Genomic DNA, 16,422 nt, shown 5'->3' with positions numbered 1-16,422 from the left:
CTGAACCAACTCCAGTGGGGTGGCAGCACACAGAGGGCTCCAAAATAAATTCCTTAAACTTGGTTTAAAAAGAAGTTTGCAAAAATCAAGCAGCCCAGTGAAAATGTCCAACACAGCAGATGCTGGCATGGTGAGAGGCACAGATAAACCAGATTTTAAAGCTACAAAGGCCAGGTTGGAGAAACCTGGTCTGGTGGACGTGTCCCTGCTCAGGGTTGGAACTGGATTGTCTTCAATGTCTCTTCCAACCCAAACCATTCTCTGACCTCCTGAAAATGGAGCTAAGAACTCGTGTAATTAACACCATTCATTATTTCCAAGAAATTAGAGGAAGCTGTCTTTGATTTGTCCCCTCCCAGGCCGTTCTCCTCCTTCAGAGGTTGCAGCCATCACCTCCAATCTTTGGAAGAAGAAAGAAGAACAAAGTTTTGAGCTCACACAGCAATTCAGAGCTGCCCATCACTGTATTTTTGTGTAACTCAGGGTGGGAATCAACACATCCTTTTACAGGAAAGTTCACCCAGATCCATGAAAAACAATGACAAGAGCAGAGTCCTATATTGCCAACAGACATCAGTGTTGGGTTTGGGCAAGAATTTAAAACTTTGCTGTTCTGAATACAGCAGCAATGAACTCAACTCTATTTTTCAATGTATTTAAAGGGGGAGAGGAAGCCCTTTATTTGAGGGCAAAAGCGTATTTTACCGTGGGAAAAGGAAAGAATAAATAAATAGAATTTATTTCTTCAAAAGCTATTTAAACCCTGAGAGACTTTGAAAACAGAGCAGTCTGCTAAAAACTAATTATTTAATATCCTGGAAAATAAAATAACGATGTTAACGCACATAGCCAAGACAGACCTGTTTGCAGCAAGGACTGTGCTTAATCCCAAAGCTTTATGCACATTCCTGTCTTTACTGTACTCTTTTTCCAAAGCAATGGGAAAAGGCACAGAAAATAAACAGGTGAATAGAAGATACTCCTCTGTTATCTGGAAAAACTGGCCAATCACACACATTGATCTATTTTTAATTAAATCCCTTCTTTCTCTCACCCGTGCCCCTGAAGCAGAGTCTCAGAGCTTCCCCAGCCACACCTACAGACAGCATTTCACTGCTTTAAATCCCTGCTTCCGAAAAACTTCACGCCACATTCCTTGCTCACAACCACTCTCCTCTTGCACTGGTAACTTGCAAGAGTTAATCCAGCTGAAAAAAAAGAAATCATTCTGGAAGAAAAATGTTAGTCAGCAGCATCAGATTCTTAATCCAAGTGACCAAAAGAACTTCAGCCCCGGTCCATAACAGAAGGCAGCACCTTTGGCTGCAGATACAGCAGGAAAATGTACCCCAAGGTCTCTGGGCACTGCCATGGCATGAGCATTAAGGCTATAAAATAGCATATATAATTAACAAAATGCCAGCCAAGCACTTGGCAGGAAGATCTCATTCCTTCATGCTTGGGCTCATACTGCCCAACATGTGCAGTGATCTCCAAGTTAAGTAGCTGTCGTGTGTTTTGGGTCAATTTACACACATCTCTGCACAGGACTTTAAAAAAAAAAAATAAATCAAACTTCTTCCAATTTACTACCACCTGAAAGAAAGAAAAAAAAAGGAAAAAAAATAAAACAATTAAGTGTATTACAAAAATGCCAATTCAATATGTGCCAATCCAAATGCAGACGGAAATCTTTGTTTTTGGCAGAGATGGGTCAAAACTCTGCCCAAAGTCACCATGAGAAATGAGGTTACAAACACCTCAGTGCTAAATACTCCGCAGAATATTTCAGTTGTGCCCACAAGCTCTTCTTCCAGCAACCCCAATTGTTACTCTCCAAACAGTTATATGGGCATGACTGGGAGAAAACAGGTTTTAAATATGATTCCAGATCCTTTGAGAAAATCTCAACTCTCAAAGCAGTTATTTCCCAAGCCCCTGGAGCAGCTATCTCCAGCCCAGCATTCAGAACAATGGGAGGTGCAGAATATACCCCTAATCTATATTCATTACAGTGAAATGTGTCTCTATCACCTCCCGTCACCTTAATGAAGGGTTAATTTAAACATCTAATTGGGAGCGAAAAGTTCTGATAATATGAAGCGGCCTGACTGGAAGTCAGCCTGCACAGAGACCAAATACCTGCTAACAGTGATGGGCTGAATCCTCACCTCCCCATGGTGCTGGGTGATTTAGAGCTCTGCTAAAATAACGTCACCTACACCCTGTTTCCAACCCACGAGCACTTTCAAAAGGCCAGCGTTGTTACAGGACGCCAGAGATAAGAAATTAAGGCAAAAACTGGGGGAGTGGGGGGAGGGAAGCTGAAGGTTACCTGAATCAGATTAACAAGAGATCCTCTACAAATGGGTTAAAGTACTTGTGAAAAATCCTAAACGTACTGCTGGATATCAGGCAGGACAACTCCGCTGACCAAAAAGTTGGCCTCATATTTTTCCAGATTAAAATTTTCAGTTCATCTTAAAAATAAGCTCTTTTCCACCTTGAGTATCATCTGCACACGCTGAGTCCTTTGCTCACTTACGTAGAGCCGTGCTACAGAGTTACAGCCTTTGCTTCTACACAGCCCTATCATCCTTTTCCACAACACTTTGAGAAATTTTTTTACTGTTTGTGTCAATCTCACAACTTGACCAGTTTTGGCAATCAGATCATTTTTGAGAGGTTCTGTTTTGTTTTTCCCGTGCGTCTGTGAAATTTCATTTTTAAATTGTAGGACCACGGGAAGCATCGCTACGTCGAGACACTGTCCCCACTCCAAGGAAGTGAGCAGCACTTTGCAAAAGTCTAGGCTGCCATAAGAGGTTTCCTGGTGCAGCTCAGGGCAAAGTTACTCCTGATCAGCCTTAATACAACCCTCAGCATCCCTTTATTCTATATACCCAGTCATGTGTTTACTCATCCCGGGCAGAGGGTGAATATGAACGCCTCTTTCCCAGAGGGGGAAAGTTATTTGAGGGTTCCCTGGATGTTGTCTGCTTATCACCAGGACAGATGAAAGCAAACAGCCCGTGCTCCACCCCTGGGTGGAAGGGAGCGGAGGAATGCAGTCCCCTCCCAGCAGCCACACCGGGATGGGCCTCCAGCTCCTCCCTGGCCAGCTCCTTTCACGGGAACTTCACAGCTCGAGGTACCACCGCCCCCCGCTGCTGATCACCCCGATAGCATCAATGCCAAGTACGGCTGAAGATCGCTTTAGGGCTCAGTAATGGATTTGTCACACCTGGGGGTCACAGGTTTCACACCTCGCCCGGGGTGGTGATGTGGGACAGCACCGTGGATGCTCTGGTTTCGCCCCGTGGGCTTGGGGCAAGCCTTGACTCCTGCTGGGATAGTTCAACCCCAAAGGTGCCTTATAAATGTGTAATTAATATGGAATCATTCTCAAAACCTGAGTTTTCCCAGACGCATTTCTGCACGGCAGAAATTAATTATCTGCTTGCTCATTAGCAGCCCCTGGAACTCCCCAGTGCAACCCTCGGAGGCTCTGGGTGGGAAATGGATACCCCAGCCATGACCAAGGCAGCCGCTGAGCCCTTAAGCCGCACTTTTGACGGCAAGTAAAATCACTCCTTTTCCCTCTGAGATCGCCCTCCAGCAGCACGGACCCCGCTCCCGAGCTGCCCGGGCAGGGTGGGTGGGTGCAGGGCTGGGAAGGGTGCCCTGCAGCTATGGATCTATCCCTGGTCTATCCCTTCCCGTAAACAACCATCAACGCGCCCCCTGCCCCATTCATCCGCATCCTGCCCGCAAATCCCTCCGAGCGGCGACATTTGGGTCCAGATCGTGACAAAGGCTGATTTGCACTTGTGCATATCAGGGTGAGACTTTAGCACCTTCCTCCACCGCCATCACCAGGCACAGGAGGCAGCAGCGTGAAAATCCTCTGCTCTGGCTGCCCCGGGGGCTGCGCTGGTGACACGGATGGGGGGACAAGGCACCGACCCTGCTGGTCCTCACTGTCCTCGGGAATTTTCAGAAGTCCCTTGGGCTCCTCCGGCCCACGTCTCCTAATGCTTAAAATTGGACTTACAGAACTGACTGCCCCCTTGAAAAGCACTCTACGAGACCTAGAGTTTAAGAGCGCAAAGGTTGCGTCCTGCGGCGCTCAAGATGAAAATTTTCTGCTCTTCCGACTTTGCAGCAAGCAGGAATTAAATCAGATCTGCACCCAGCTCTTTTTTTTTTTTTTTTTTTCAGCACAAAGCACAAATGTTCACATGCTCTGCTGCTTCAAGTTCTAAAACTTCACGGTCGGTGCTGCTCATTTAGGGCCTGGAAAAGGTGCTGTAAATCCCCGAGGGCCCCGACGCACAATTCCCACTGGATTCAGCAGTGGAAGCTCCAGGGATGCTTCCCTCAAGTGCTATGTAAATATTCCGGGCTGTGAGCTATAAAGCAGCTCTAATGACGGGTTATGCTAATGAGCCGAGCTGTGAATTGCAGCAGTTCAGGAGCACATCTCTGCTGCAGTTCGGCTTTAGGCAACAGGTGATCTAGGGCAGAGGGGCAGGGAAAGCAGCCGGATTGTTCAGCATGTGGCCGAGCTGCCCAGGAGGGGCTCCCAACGCGCTCATGCCCCAAACTGCACTGAGTGAGCTGCCAGTGAGGGTTTTAACTCGGATCTATTGCTTGGCATCACCAAGAATCATCGCATGTAGGCAGTATTTATAAATTAATTGCAATTATTCATCGCTTAAGCCGTCACAGCATAATAAGGCCTTCATAATTTTCATTAAAATATTTAAAATTCGCTTTCCACAGAAATGCCGTTGTTTGGATGTATAGAGGGGGAAAAAAATACAAACCCAACTTTAATGATTTTTTTTCTCGGCCAAATGGGGTTAATTTATTTTATAACATAAAAAATAATGCTGCTCCAAGTCAGCCTTGTGGTTCAAGGTAAAGAATTTTGAAGATGAACTTTCAAGTTACATAAATCAGCTCAGGGTTGCCTCAATCAGTTGCCGGGCTCTCAAGGGGGGAAAACAAAAAAGATAACGCTTGTAGAAAGAGAAAGCAATTAAATTACTATCTCCTGTGGGGAAAACAAAACAAAACAAAAAACAAACAAACAAACAAAAAGAACCACCAAGAACAAACAGATAATCTGTCCCAGTAGATTAATAAAATGGAGTTTATCAGAGGTTGTTCAGCAAAGTCCTAAACTAAGGTGAAGGCATGAAGCCACCCTCTCTTTGTGCATTCAGGCTCTGATATTTTGTCTGCATCATCTGTAATTCTATGCAAAACGATCCATTTCTAATCACCAGGCATCTCTTATCGCTGCCCAGGTATGCTGTAGGACTGCAAGGACCCTGGGCACCAGGGAGGACAGGTACTTGAGGCTGAGCTGGCTGAGGTCTGCCCGGCGCTTTGGGGTCATTCCCGGCTGGAATGCGATGTGGGAAAGCAGAGCCTGTCAAGATCTGAATGCAGATGCAGGATGCCAGCCCCTGCACTGCCACTGATGGGGCACTCTGGCATCCCCGAGCCTGATGCAGTGATAATCAACAGCCTTGTGCATTCGCTGTCCCCTCCTGGGAGTTGGCATTTCACCTCAAAAATGTGGGAAATTCACCAAGGGGGGTGAAATACAGCGAACTCATGAGTTCTGAGCCTACCTCACGCTGCACCTGTGCTTTTCCCAATGCTATGCCGTGAACCAGGATGTCCAGCGGCTGTTATAGGATTGAAAAACTGCTTGAAAATAAAATAAAAAAAAAAAAAAACCAAAAACGGAGGTCTCCATTTTCTCCAACGACAAAAAGCAAAGCTCTTTCTTGCCACTCTCCATTCGGCTACCACATAGCTCTCATTACTCACCCAGACACTGGCAAGGTTTCTTTATCTGAGTAACTGGCAAAACCACTTTTTACCCCCTCCAAATATCAGTCAACAGCTGGTATAGCGTGAGCTTTACCACTCTGGGAAAAGAAAATGAATCAGTTTAAGAAAAAAACCCTCACTTCGATAAGAATTTTTTTTCAATTCAAATTTTTAATAACAGCCTATTTTAAGGCGCCCTTTCCCCCTTCCTTCCTGAACCAACCTACATCTGTAATTTTCACGTGTAAAAGGCACTTTTGGTGATTTTGCAGAGTTATCCCGGGTGACACTGCAGCTCTAATCCGGCCACACTGGCGGCCCTTGCAAGTGAAACCTACAGTAAGTTTTGATTTCAGCCACACCTTTGTAAAACTAGTTTTTCCATGCCAAAATATACAACAGAGATCCAAATCTTCACCATTAGCGCCAGAAGCAACAACTCTCTCACAAGTGATAACCTCTGGGTAGGCTGCCAGCTGTGACCCAGGTAAAGCTGTCTTACCAAACCTCATGCATGTGAAAATACTGCATTTCAATTCCACCGCACGGGGTGAGGATAAATCTGAACAGCACAAAAACGATATTCCCCGCCAACACCTATCAGCGCACCAGCTGACCTTCCCCTGGCAACCTTTTCCAGGCAAATCCCCGCTCCAAACAGCTCCAAACACGGCCGGGACAGGATGGAGAGATAAGCACCCAATCCTGCATTCCTCCCACACCCAGAGCTCCCAGCCAGAGGGCGGATAAAGAGGAGGCAGCTGGCTCCCAAGAGTGATGTTTGAAACTCCCCGAATAGTGCTGCTAACTGATTCAATCATAGTGTTTAAGACTTTTTCAGGCTGGAGGCTGAGTAGGTGCTTGGCTGTGTCTGTTCCTGATGGTCCATTTAGTAAATATCTGGTGTCGATTGACTCCAAAGCAGACACAGAGAACGAATCCAGTGCCCTGTGCTCACAGAGGCCCAGTTCACTGTATTTTAAGGTCAGTTTGAAGATTCTCAGCTTCAACAGTGATGCCAACAAGCAGGCAGCCATTGATATGATATTTTATCTTGCTGTATGTGCAAGGAAAACGGGTTCCAAATTGTGAGCCGTTCATTCAGAGCGCACAACAGAAAGCCACAGAATTTAACCAGGAGGTTTTTGGTACGATGCTGTACGGAAGGGTCACATAGAATGAAAAGGCTGAATAAATCCCATGGCCAATTACATGGTCACTGAATCATGAAAAGGCCAGGCTCCTGGAATTTTGCAGCTGCTAGTAGATTCAACGGATGCATCAAACCAGCAGCAAACTCAGCTACAAGTTACCCCACCCACAGAACTGTTTTGAAACAAAACTAACTTAGAGCAACCCCCCATCAAGTAGAAATCTTCAAGGGAACGCTGATAGACCTTAATTCCCATTATCTTTCCTTATCTTCAGGATTCATCTGTACACTTTACTGCAAACCACGTACATTTCCTTTTCTGTTTAATGGAAAGTATGTAAAGTTTCATAGAGGTTTTCTTTTTAGTGAAATTATGCTGGATATTTAAGTGTGGTTATTTACTGGGAGCGGGAAAAGCATCTTTAAGTTTGACTCTCCTTAGATAGGCTCTGACAGTCTGCACTGGGGAAAAACAGAAAACAAGTACAGAGTGTTTACTGTCCCTCTACCAGAGTGGCAAAGCCATACGAGACAGGATGATTGCCAGCCCTCTAGCAGAAGTAGCCCAGAGTATCTGAAAACATGATTACTTTTAGCCAGGATGCAGTGACCGAGGAGCTGGCACAAAAACCCTGCCCTCTCTAAGGCCAGGAACCCTAAGCAGAGGTGTAAGGAGAAAATTGGGAGGAATTCCCTCCAGGGCTGCTGGAGCTCCACCATCAGCATGAGGAAATGCTGCAGACAGGGCCCATTTTGAAAATTCCATTCCAAACAGGGGGCAGAGCATCAGTGTGGGGCAAGGGATCACTACTGGCTCTACCCCTGCCTGACTGGGGGCCCCTGGACCTTTTTCCTCATGTAACTGCACTGATTCCTTTGCAAAGTGTTTTGAGGTCTCACAGGGGGGAAAAAAAACCCACCCAAAACTAAGAATCATCATCAAACCACAAGTTCTCTGCTGGTATGGCACTCCCAGGCTTGCATGACGTTAGGAACACACCTGATCAGGGATGTTCCAACCAGAGAAAAGCAATTCTTTTACAAATGACTCTGAAGAGCAGCCATGAAACGCTGATCTCCTCTTCTTCCAACACAAGATTCTTCTCTACAGCTCACAGATGTTTTATCCAGTCCTGCTTAAACATCTGAAAACTCCTGGAGAGAACCTTGCACATCTGCCTTTTCTTTTCCCGGCACTAAATCCTCCCATTTTTCCTGGCTGTGCCGCAGGCCACCACCCAGCACAATGAGCTTTTCTTTTTGCATCCTTCAGGTGTTATGCACCTCCAGACTTCTTCCTCCCTTCAGCAGTGATCCCACAGCCCCTCATATCTCCACCTTTGTACCCAGCATTTCCTGAGAATGCCTTCTAGACCTCTTAAGTGATTTTGTTAGCTGAGGTCTCAGTTTTGTCCATCTGCTCTGTGTGGGTGACAAGCTGGTGCAGACACGCATGGGAGGACTGCATCAACGTCCTGCTCACCTTCCCTTTCCCTGATTAATTTTCCTTAATTAAAAAGCACATACCCTTCCTGTACATCTGTACAGTGCCTCTGCCACGGCCAGGACAGCTGAGAGATTCTTCAAGAGCAAATTACAAATGATTCATGGATTGTGAAATCTGCCATCCTTTCTGCCTGCCAGCGAGGACAGGAATCCACAGGTCCCAGTGATCTCAGATGTGCGTGGACATTTGTAGGTGATCTAAATTTTCATGACAAAAAGCAGTTTTCCTGCCTGCTGGCTCTAAAGAGACCTCAGCTAGTCCTGCAGTACTCAGTCACCAGAATCCTCAGCACTAGAGAGGTGTTCTCTTCCCTTTCCCTCCCACCTCAGGAGCATCTGAATGTTGAGGGCACTTAAAGCCACTGAAACTGAAATGGTGCCAAACATTTAACAGCTGATCCTACCCACAAATATTCCAGCCTGAAGATGACTTCACTGGGCCCAGGGAATGAGAATTTGCTCAGGCACATGTCTCAGGTGAAAACGTTTTTATTTTAGGATTAGCCAAGATTTACCAGAGAACTGTTACTAAATTCCCTCTTCAGAGAAAGTTTAAAAATGAATTTGAAAGTGCTAAAAAAGTGAGAATATGGCAGCACCATTTGTGGGACAACATGAGACCTGAGAGTGTACATTTATTTTCTCTACTACTTGATCCAACAATTATTAAACTATTTTAATGCCCTGTACTTTAGGAAAAGTTATTGCAGGGATACAAGGGAATGCAGGGGGAATTCACTGACTGCACATTGGTCACGATACAGTCCTGACCTATACTTGGATATTTTTAAAAACTTCTGTACTTTAAGGTCAGAAGGCACCATTATGATCCTTTACCCTAAATCCTTGAGGCACAGCAAAGACTATTAAATTTTACCCAGCAGTTCCTGGACAGGAGAGAATTATTCTCTCCTAGGGCATAAGTGAACTCTATTGAGCCCAACAGCTTGTTATTCATACTCCAAGGCAAGCAGCACCTACCACAATTTGAGTGATGAGATAAATAATAATGCAGCCAACCAGAATGGGAGACAAACTAGAAAAATCCTCATCGAAATTCAGCAGATCTGGGCTGGCTCCCTCTCAAAGCTCCCCCATCCATCCTCCCCTTCACAGGGAGATTTTTAGGGACAAATGCCAGTAGATCTCTATTGTTCCTGCTCATTCGTTAGCTACAACTGCTTTTTCTGTTGTGCTCACACTTCAAGGTAAGGGTAAGATTCTGGCCACATAGTGCATGTTGAAAAAATAACTATGAGACACAGAAAATGTAGATGTATTTTAAATACAAAATTACATTGCATTGTTTCCTTCACGGTTTTAAGTAATCCTCAGAAGGGAAACATACGTGCTTCAAGGTGATAAACTCCTTTCATCCCATTACCTTTGGACTTTCCCCTTCCATCTCCATTAGTTGTATCATCCTCCTTTTTTACATCTAGCCCCCTCCACTAAATGGACTCAGAAAACCCTCTCGGTACTATTTGTCACAATGCCATTTTCTGTACCTGTAATTCCCATGCCTGCAGCAAGCAAACATTTGTGATTAAATCATAAAAGCCCGATGTTAAATTGCTGCCCTGTCTCTAGTCCTCCCTTCCACATGCACCAGTGCAGCTCATGAGCCGCCTTCTAAGGCTTCAAAGGGAAGGAGAGGGTCTCAGTTTAGCTGGAACAATGCATTTCACAGAGCCACAGCTTTCACTTACCTCCCACGCTGGGGGTTACTATTTGCTTTCCCACACTTCCCTTTGGGCTGCCCCAGTCTTTGGAGCTGGAATTAAGGCAGGCACAAGTGGTGGTTAAACCTGCTTAGATGTATGAATGTGATCATCAAAATCACACCTAAAATTTCAGAAGCTGGAAAACAAGTCCTGTTCCCCTGAAAAGCTCCCAGCCTAAAGCGCATCAAAATAAAAATGCTTGAAGGTTATCTTTGCAACAAATTTTGTGATGCAGTCTACTGAAGTCACCTGCTCCCCATTTGCAAGTGGGTTTTTTGTCATTAAACAGGCAAGGTAAACCCAAATGCTCTCCCTCACACCTGAGCTGCTTGGAGTCCTCTGCTCAGAACCCTGAGGTTTTTTATTACTTTCTTATCTCCCTGATAACAAAGGTCTGTTCTGCTTGCTTTTTCTCTCCCCGGTCCTTCTGTGGGCAAGCCAGTCTTAAAACCCACAACTGGCAGTGGTTCTTATTAGGACTGTTCAGGGAATTCTCCCAAGGGTTGATAACAAGCTCAGCCATCACAGCTTGGAAACCCACCAAGGAGGTGGCCCCATGGACTGCTTCTCATCCGAGGGCCACAGTCACCCACCTCCTTGTCACAAATCAAGCAGAGAATCTGCTGCTGTAACCACACAGCACTTTGGAGACAGTTAATGTGTCCTTATTTCAGCATCACCTTGTCCTTCCTCTTCTGGTTCCTATCCAGATACAGAATTTCCGGCTTCACTTGATGATGCCTTGCCCATAAGTGGATACAGAGAGAACATTTTCCACTCATCTGCCTACTTTGCACTGAGGATGAAACAGATCAAGCATCAAAAGTCTGCCGGTGCCTTTGGAACACCAGTCCTGGAGAGTGTTCTCCTTTATTCCTCCTTCTTCCTCTTGCAGTCCTGCCTGAGTAAGGTACAGAGCTGCTCAGCACCCGACTCTGGCAATATCCTCCTGTCAGCAGCTGTCATGGGATTAGCAACAGAATTCTGGTGTGAAGCCATTAGAAACTCTAATGTCATAAAAGCTAGAGGTAGTAGTTCTGCAAGGAAAGAAGGGGTGAAACCTCAGTGTGAGGAGAAATGAACTTTCTCGAGGTTGTGTGTATCAAAACATACACTGGCTTCTTTCAGTGGCCTGGCATTCTGACAGCCCAATGAAAATGTTTTCACCCCAAAAGAAGAGTAGGACTGTATGGTCAGTTGTCCCCTGGGTGTGGAGGTTGTGTTCACAGCCAGTTTCTGAACCTTGGCAGGATCGAGGAGTGAGATGCAGCCAAGCAGAACCCGAGCCCAGGCACAGGACAGCAACACCCCATCAAATACTTGTTCAGTTCAATTTAGGCTGGCCTAAATTCTAGTCCTCTCTTGAATAATTGAAAAGAAAACGATTGTGGGAAAAGTTTCATGTAACAGGAAGTCCAAAGGATGTGCCAGGTTTTGGCAGCCCCACGCTTCTCTGTGCAGCTCACAAGCCTCATCCCATCATTAACTGGCCTGTCAGTCACTGAAAACAAAATAACTCCCGGGCACAGATGGACAGCCCTGTGCTAGAGGCCAAAACAATCGTGTTTCCTACTCCAGAACCTCCAGGAGATCTGTCAATGCCTCCACAGTCTAAACTCGTCAGTAATCTTTTTGTTTTACTGCTGTCTAAACAAAAAACACCAAAAGATTCCTTAATGCCTCTAACAATTAATCCAAAGTTATTCATCCCTGCTTACACAAGACTTTTAAATCAAAGCAATTGTTCTTGGCTAGAATTGATACAAGTACAACCTGAAATCTAGAGAGGAGCAGAAGAGTTATTGCAAAGGGAAGCAAAATACTTTCAAGGAGGTGATCTCCTTATTTTGAGTATAGTTAAAAAAAACTTGTTATAATATTCCATGCTCTGCTCAAAACCATCCAAGTCAGGAAAACTTCAGTTGTTCCTGGGACAGAGAACACAGGCAGGGCTGATCCTTCCTGCAGCCACTCACACAGCCCAGCTGAATGCCTGGAAAACTGCACAGAATTACCTTGAATCAAACGTTTGCCAGCTTGTATATTCAGCTCCTTTACTTCCTTTAACTTTAGGGCCATGACATCTAATTCAGTTACTATCCCAGCTCTGGTATGCTCATAAAAAATTCACACCTGTTTCACAAATGTTCACCTGTTTAACAGGCTGAGGTTTAAAGGAAAGGATGTTTTTGCTTAATTATGAAAGTATAACTTGTTTTGTAAAAGGAATTCCTACTATGACACTTGCTGTTTACAGGCTGTAAAAGGAAAACTGCCCAGTGAATCGAAAGGGGGAAAAAAAAGCAGGGGTGAGGGGGGAAAAAAAGAGAAAAGAATTATTTGGATTAAAATATCTTTCCTTAACCTTGTGGAAGAGAACCTTCTCTGACTTGGCAGCGCAGTACAATGAAAATGAAATCAATGCCAAGTGTCTTATCCTGAACTCTGAAAGGGCAAAGTTCCCATTGACTTTCAAGATTTCTTCCCCTGCAAATGGCATTCAAGAACAGTCGTTACCTGCACCGAAGGCACTTCCACCACTATGTTCTGTCTCTCCTCTTTGTGTCAAGTAGATGTATAGAATTTTTGAAATCAGCACAGCAAGCTGTGAATGATGCATGAAATGAATAAGCTGAGCCTTGTACAAAGGGGAAATCCTGAAGGCTTGGTGCAATCACTGCTCTACTATTTCCTATGGCCTGCATAGAAAAGATGCATAATATTCTCCACAGAGACAAAGAAAAAAGCTCACCAAGGCCAGAAGTCTCAATCAGAAGCCCCAGAAGAGATAAATGACAGAAGCTCACAAGTTTTTAACATTGCTTAATTTCCCTCTTATTCCTAAGCTCTTCCCCAGGGATGCCTGGCACTCTCAGCCCTGGGTGCACGTGGAATGTACACACAGGGACCTGGGGCTCTGAGAGCCCGGCTCACTTTGCATTTCTTCGGAGGCAGCCCAGCTTATGCAGGAGTTTGTGTTTCACACCTCGCCCCATCAGCCGAGGAGAGTTTGCACCAATCCCCCAGCATGGAATGGCCAAAGCACAGGAAAAGGTGCAGATTTTTCCACAAGATCAACGGGATGTGTTAAAACCCCCTAACTTCTTCCTCACGTGGGCATGAAACGGAGACTTCACTTGTATCAACACAAACCACGCTCAGGTTGATCTGTCTTAATTTGATGTATTACTGAATAAAATTAACCTGACATAAATATATGATAGTTGAACTTAGCAACAGCAATAAGGATGAGCACCCTGAGCATAACACTGTGGTACATAATTTTTTTATTTCATCATGGAGAAGGCATAAATACATCTTTTTATGGGTGTGCTGTGACCTCCCTCAGCTCTCCTGCTCTCTCTCACACGTCTGCTCACATGCATTGCAATCTCCCCTGCTGCACTAAGGAGGCAGAGGTATTTTAGAAACTGGAAAACTGAGGTAAAAATGGGATACAGAGCTGCTGAAGATGGCTTTGGAAGAAGCAAATCTAAAATCCTGTTTGCTTGACTAGCAACACAAAGAAGTTGGCAGCAAAGAATAATTAATTCCTCATCCTGAGGACATTCTGTTGGGAAAAAGTCACTGTGCTGCACTGATTGCTGCATCCAGTGGCACCAATTAAAAGTTGTGATAGGGATGTGGAAAACTGTCCTGGAAATCTGCATGAACCACTAAATTACCCCATCCAAACACATCTGCAAGGACAGCTCTCCACACCTTCCTTGAGGAATCATAAAAGAAATTGATTCAAATTTTCTCTCTTTGTTATTTCAGTTTTGTCGGAATTTAGCCACAAAATTTACGATAGAATTAATCTGAACCTGCAGATTATTATGTGAATAAACTGGACACAACTACAAGAAATCTAGGATCAAGATCTCTATAAGTTGAAAAGAAGCCATCAAGCTTCTCACTTTTGCAGGCACTGAGAATAGCAGCAACATTCCAGTCCTGAACATCACCCAACTTCAGATTTCAGGTGTACTCATTCCTGAGAAATCATTCTTTCCATTAACACTGGAGGATAGTTAGATAAGTTCTTGTCTTCCTAATAATGTTCCTGAGAAGTATCTTTCTTAGTCTGGTGTATGAGATGGGACAGCTAAAAGGATAATTTATGAATGCTTTCACAAAGTGTCTATGCTAATGCTTTTCCTGAATTTATTCTTCATCTCTTCTTGTAGCAAAGAAATACTAGAAATACAAAAACGTGTGGTTTAACATATATTCTTAAAATACCCATCATCAGATTCCTCTGCTAATTATTAGGCTTTATTCACCAAACCGTTCCAAAAATTTAAAATATTTTCACTTACCAACTGTTGTTGCAATAAATTAACCCTGAAGCTCTTTGGCATAGGAAGGAACCATGAAAATGTAATCCAATACACAGGGCTTTGACAAACCAACAGCACCAAGTGTTATCTCCCACTCAAAAACATGCTAAAACAAAAGCCTGAATATTGTCATTACACTTAAATGCCAGCATTAACCTCGTCACAGCCAGTGCTCTGTCCTTCTAAAGATAATGGATGCACTTGCATCTATTTTGGATGTTATAGAATAAGGCTGGAGTTGGTTTAAACTGTGCAAAGAGTTGCTAATGGTTGTGCACATGCAACGAGCCAGCACTTTATAGTTTGGAGCTTTACCTGGTTTCCCTGTGAATGTTAATGGCTCCATTCTGAGCCCTCCCACACCAGCAGGAGAAGGAAATCCCTCACGGGCAGTGCTCAAAAGGCATTTGTTTCGATTTAATGCATGCAGGAGGGATGTCAACGGCCAGATACTCTACAAATTTAAAAACTGAGTTCAGTACAAGTAAAACACACCTTCATCAGTTCTAAAGAGAACCCATTTCTGCTTTTGTTCATGAGGAAAATTTCCTGAGCCCAAGCAAAGGATGTAACAGTGCTCCATGGGAAAAAAAAAGTTGTCTTTCAGGCAATGTCTCCCTCTGTGCTGTTGGCTCTCTAATGAAATACGCTCCTGTTGAAGCACGAAGAAGCTGTATCTGATGTGTATTTGATGTACCAGGCTGGGTTCCATGGGTCTGTCCCCCATCCAGTGTGTGCACCTCTTCACAACCCGTCCCACGAGCTCTGACCACAGCTTATGAACTTCAGGATAAAGTTTAGCCCCGGGAAGCTGAAAACTGCATTGGGAATTTTACCTGGACATCTCAAAATCAGTAAATCAGGAAAAGCAGCCCCTAGACCCTAGCCTTTCCTAGCAGGAAAACCACAGATAGGAGCTTCCAGAGAGAACAAGGCAGAGATATTTACACAGAGACTTTTCTCCGTGACCTCTCAGGGACTGGCTCACACACCCTCCTTAGGCCCTGACTTATGGCAAACAAGGATAAGTTGAGCTTAAAAATACTACAAATTTTGAAAAAGTGTTTCTCCCATTTCATGGCAGAGAATCCACTTCCAGAAAATTCAGCTGTAAAGAACAAGTATTTATAGTGAGCTGCAGCTCAACTCTGAGGACACCAAGTACAATTCCAGTGCTGGCAGCTGCTCACCTGCCCAGGAGCCCTCGCTTTTGTCAGACCTGCACCTGCACACCTGCCCGGGAAGGTGGCAGGAGAATTGTTTCAGGGAACAGGATCTTCCCACTTCCCCACTCAGAGCTGTCCAGGCACTGCAGAGAGAGCACTGGGGCACAGTTTGACTCCCAGCTGAGATGAAATAGGTCCTGCTGCTGCCCTGCCTGCCTGTGTCCTGTACTCTATTAACATCACTGATATTACCACCTTCTCTCAGACCTCCAGGTTCTTTATGGAGCTGCTTCTCCTCCCAGAGCTGGTAAATCACGCTACTAAACCCTCATGCTCCTACCTGAAGGGCAGCAGCACGAACAGGAGGAAGCAGCATCACAGGTTTGCCAGATTTCACCGGAAATATTATGGAAGAGTAATATTACCCCAGAGCTGTGGGTATGAAACAGAATGGGTTCTCATTTGCAAAGCGGTCACCCCCAGCCCGTCCCGGGGGCAGTGGGCGGCCGGCCCCGGGCGCTGCTCTGTGCGGGGACACGATGGGGGTTCGGGGCTTCCCCTGCTTTGGGACCTGCTCCAGGAACTGCCCCTTCCCTGGGTGGCCAGGAGCCAGGCACCCCCCGCCAGCGAACGAGGCTCTCGGTGAGGTTTGCACAACATCCTCGCCTCTTGGAAGAGCC

This window comes from Coloeus monedula, assembly GCF_965178545.1.
Source record: "Coloeus monedula genome assembly, chromosome: 12".
NCBI classification, from domain to species: Eukaryota; Metazoa; Chordata; class Aves; order Passeriformes; family Corvidae; genus Coloeus; species Coloeus monedula.
This window is presented reverse-complemented; position numbering follows the sequence as displayed.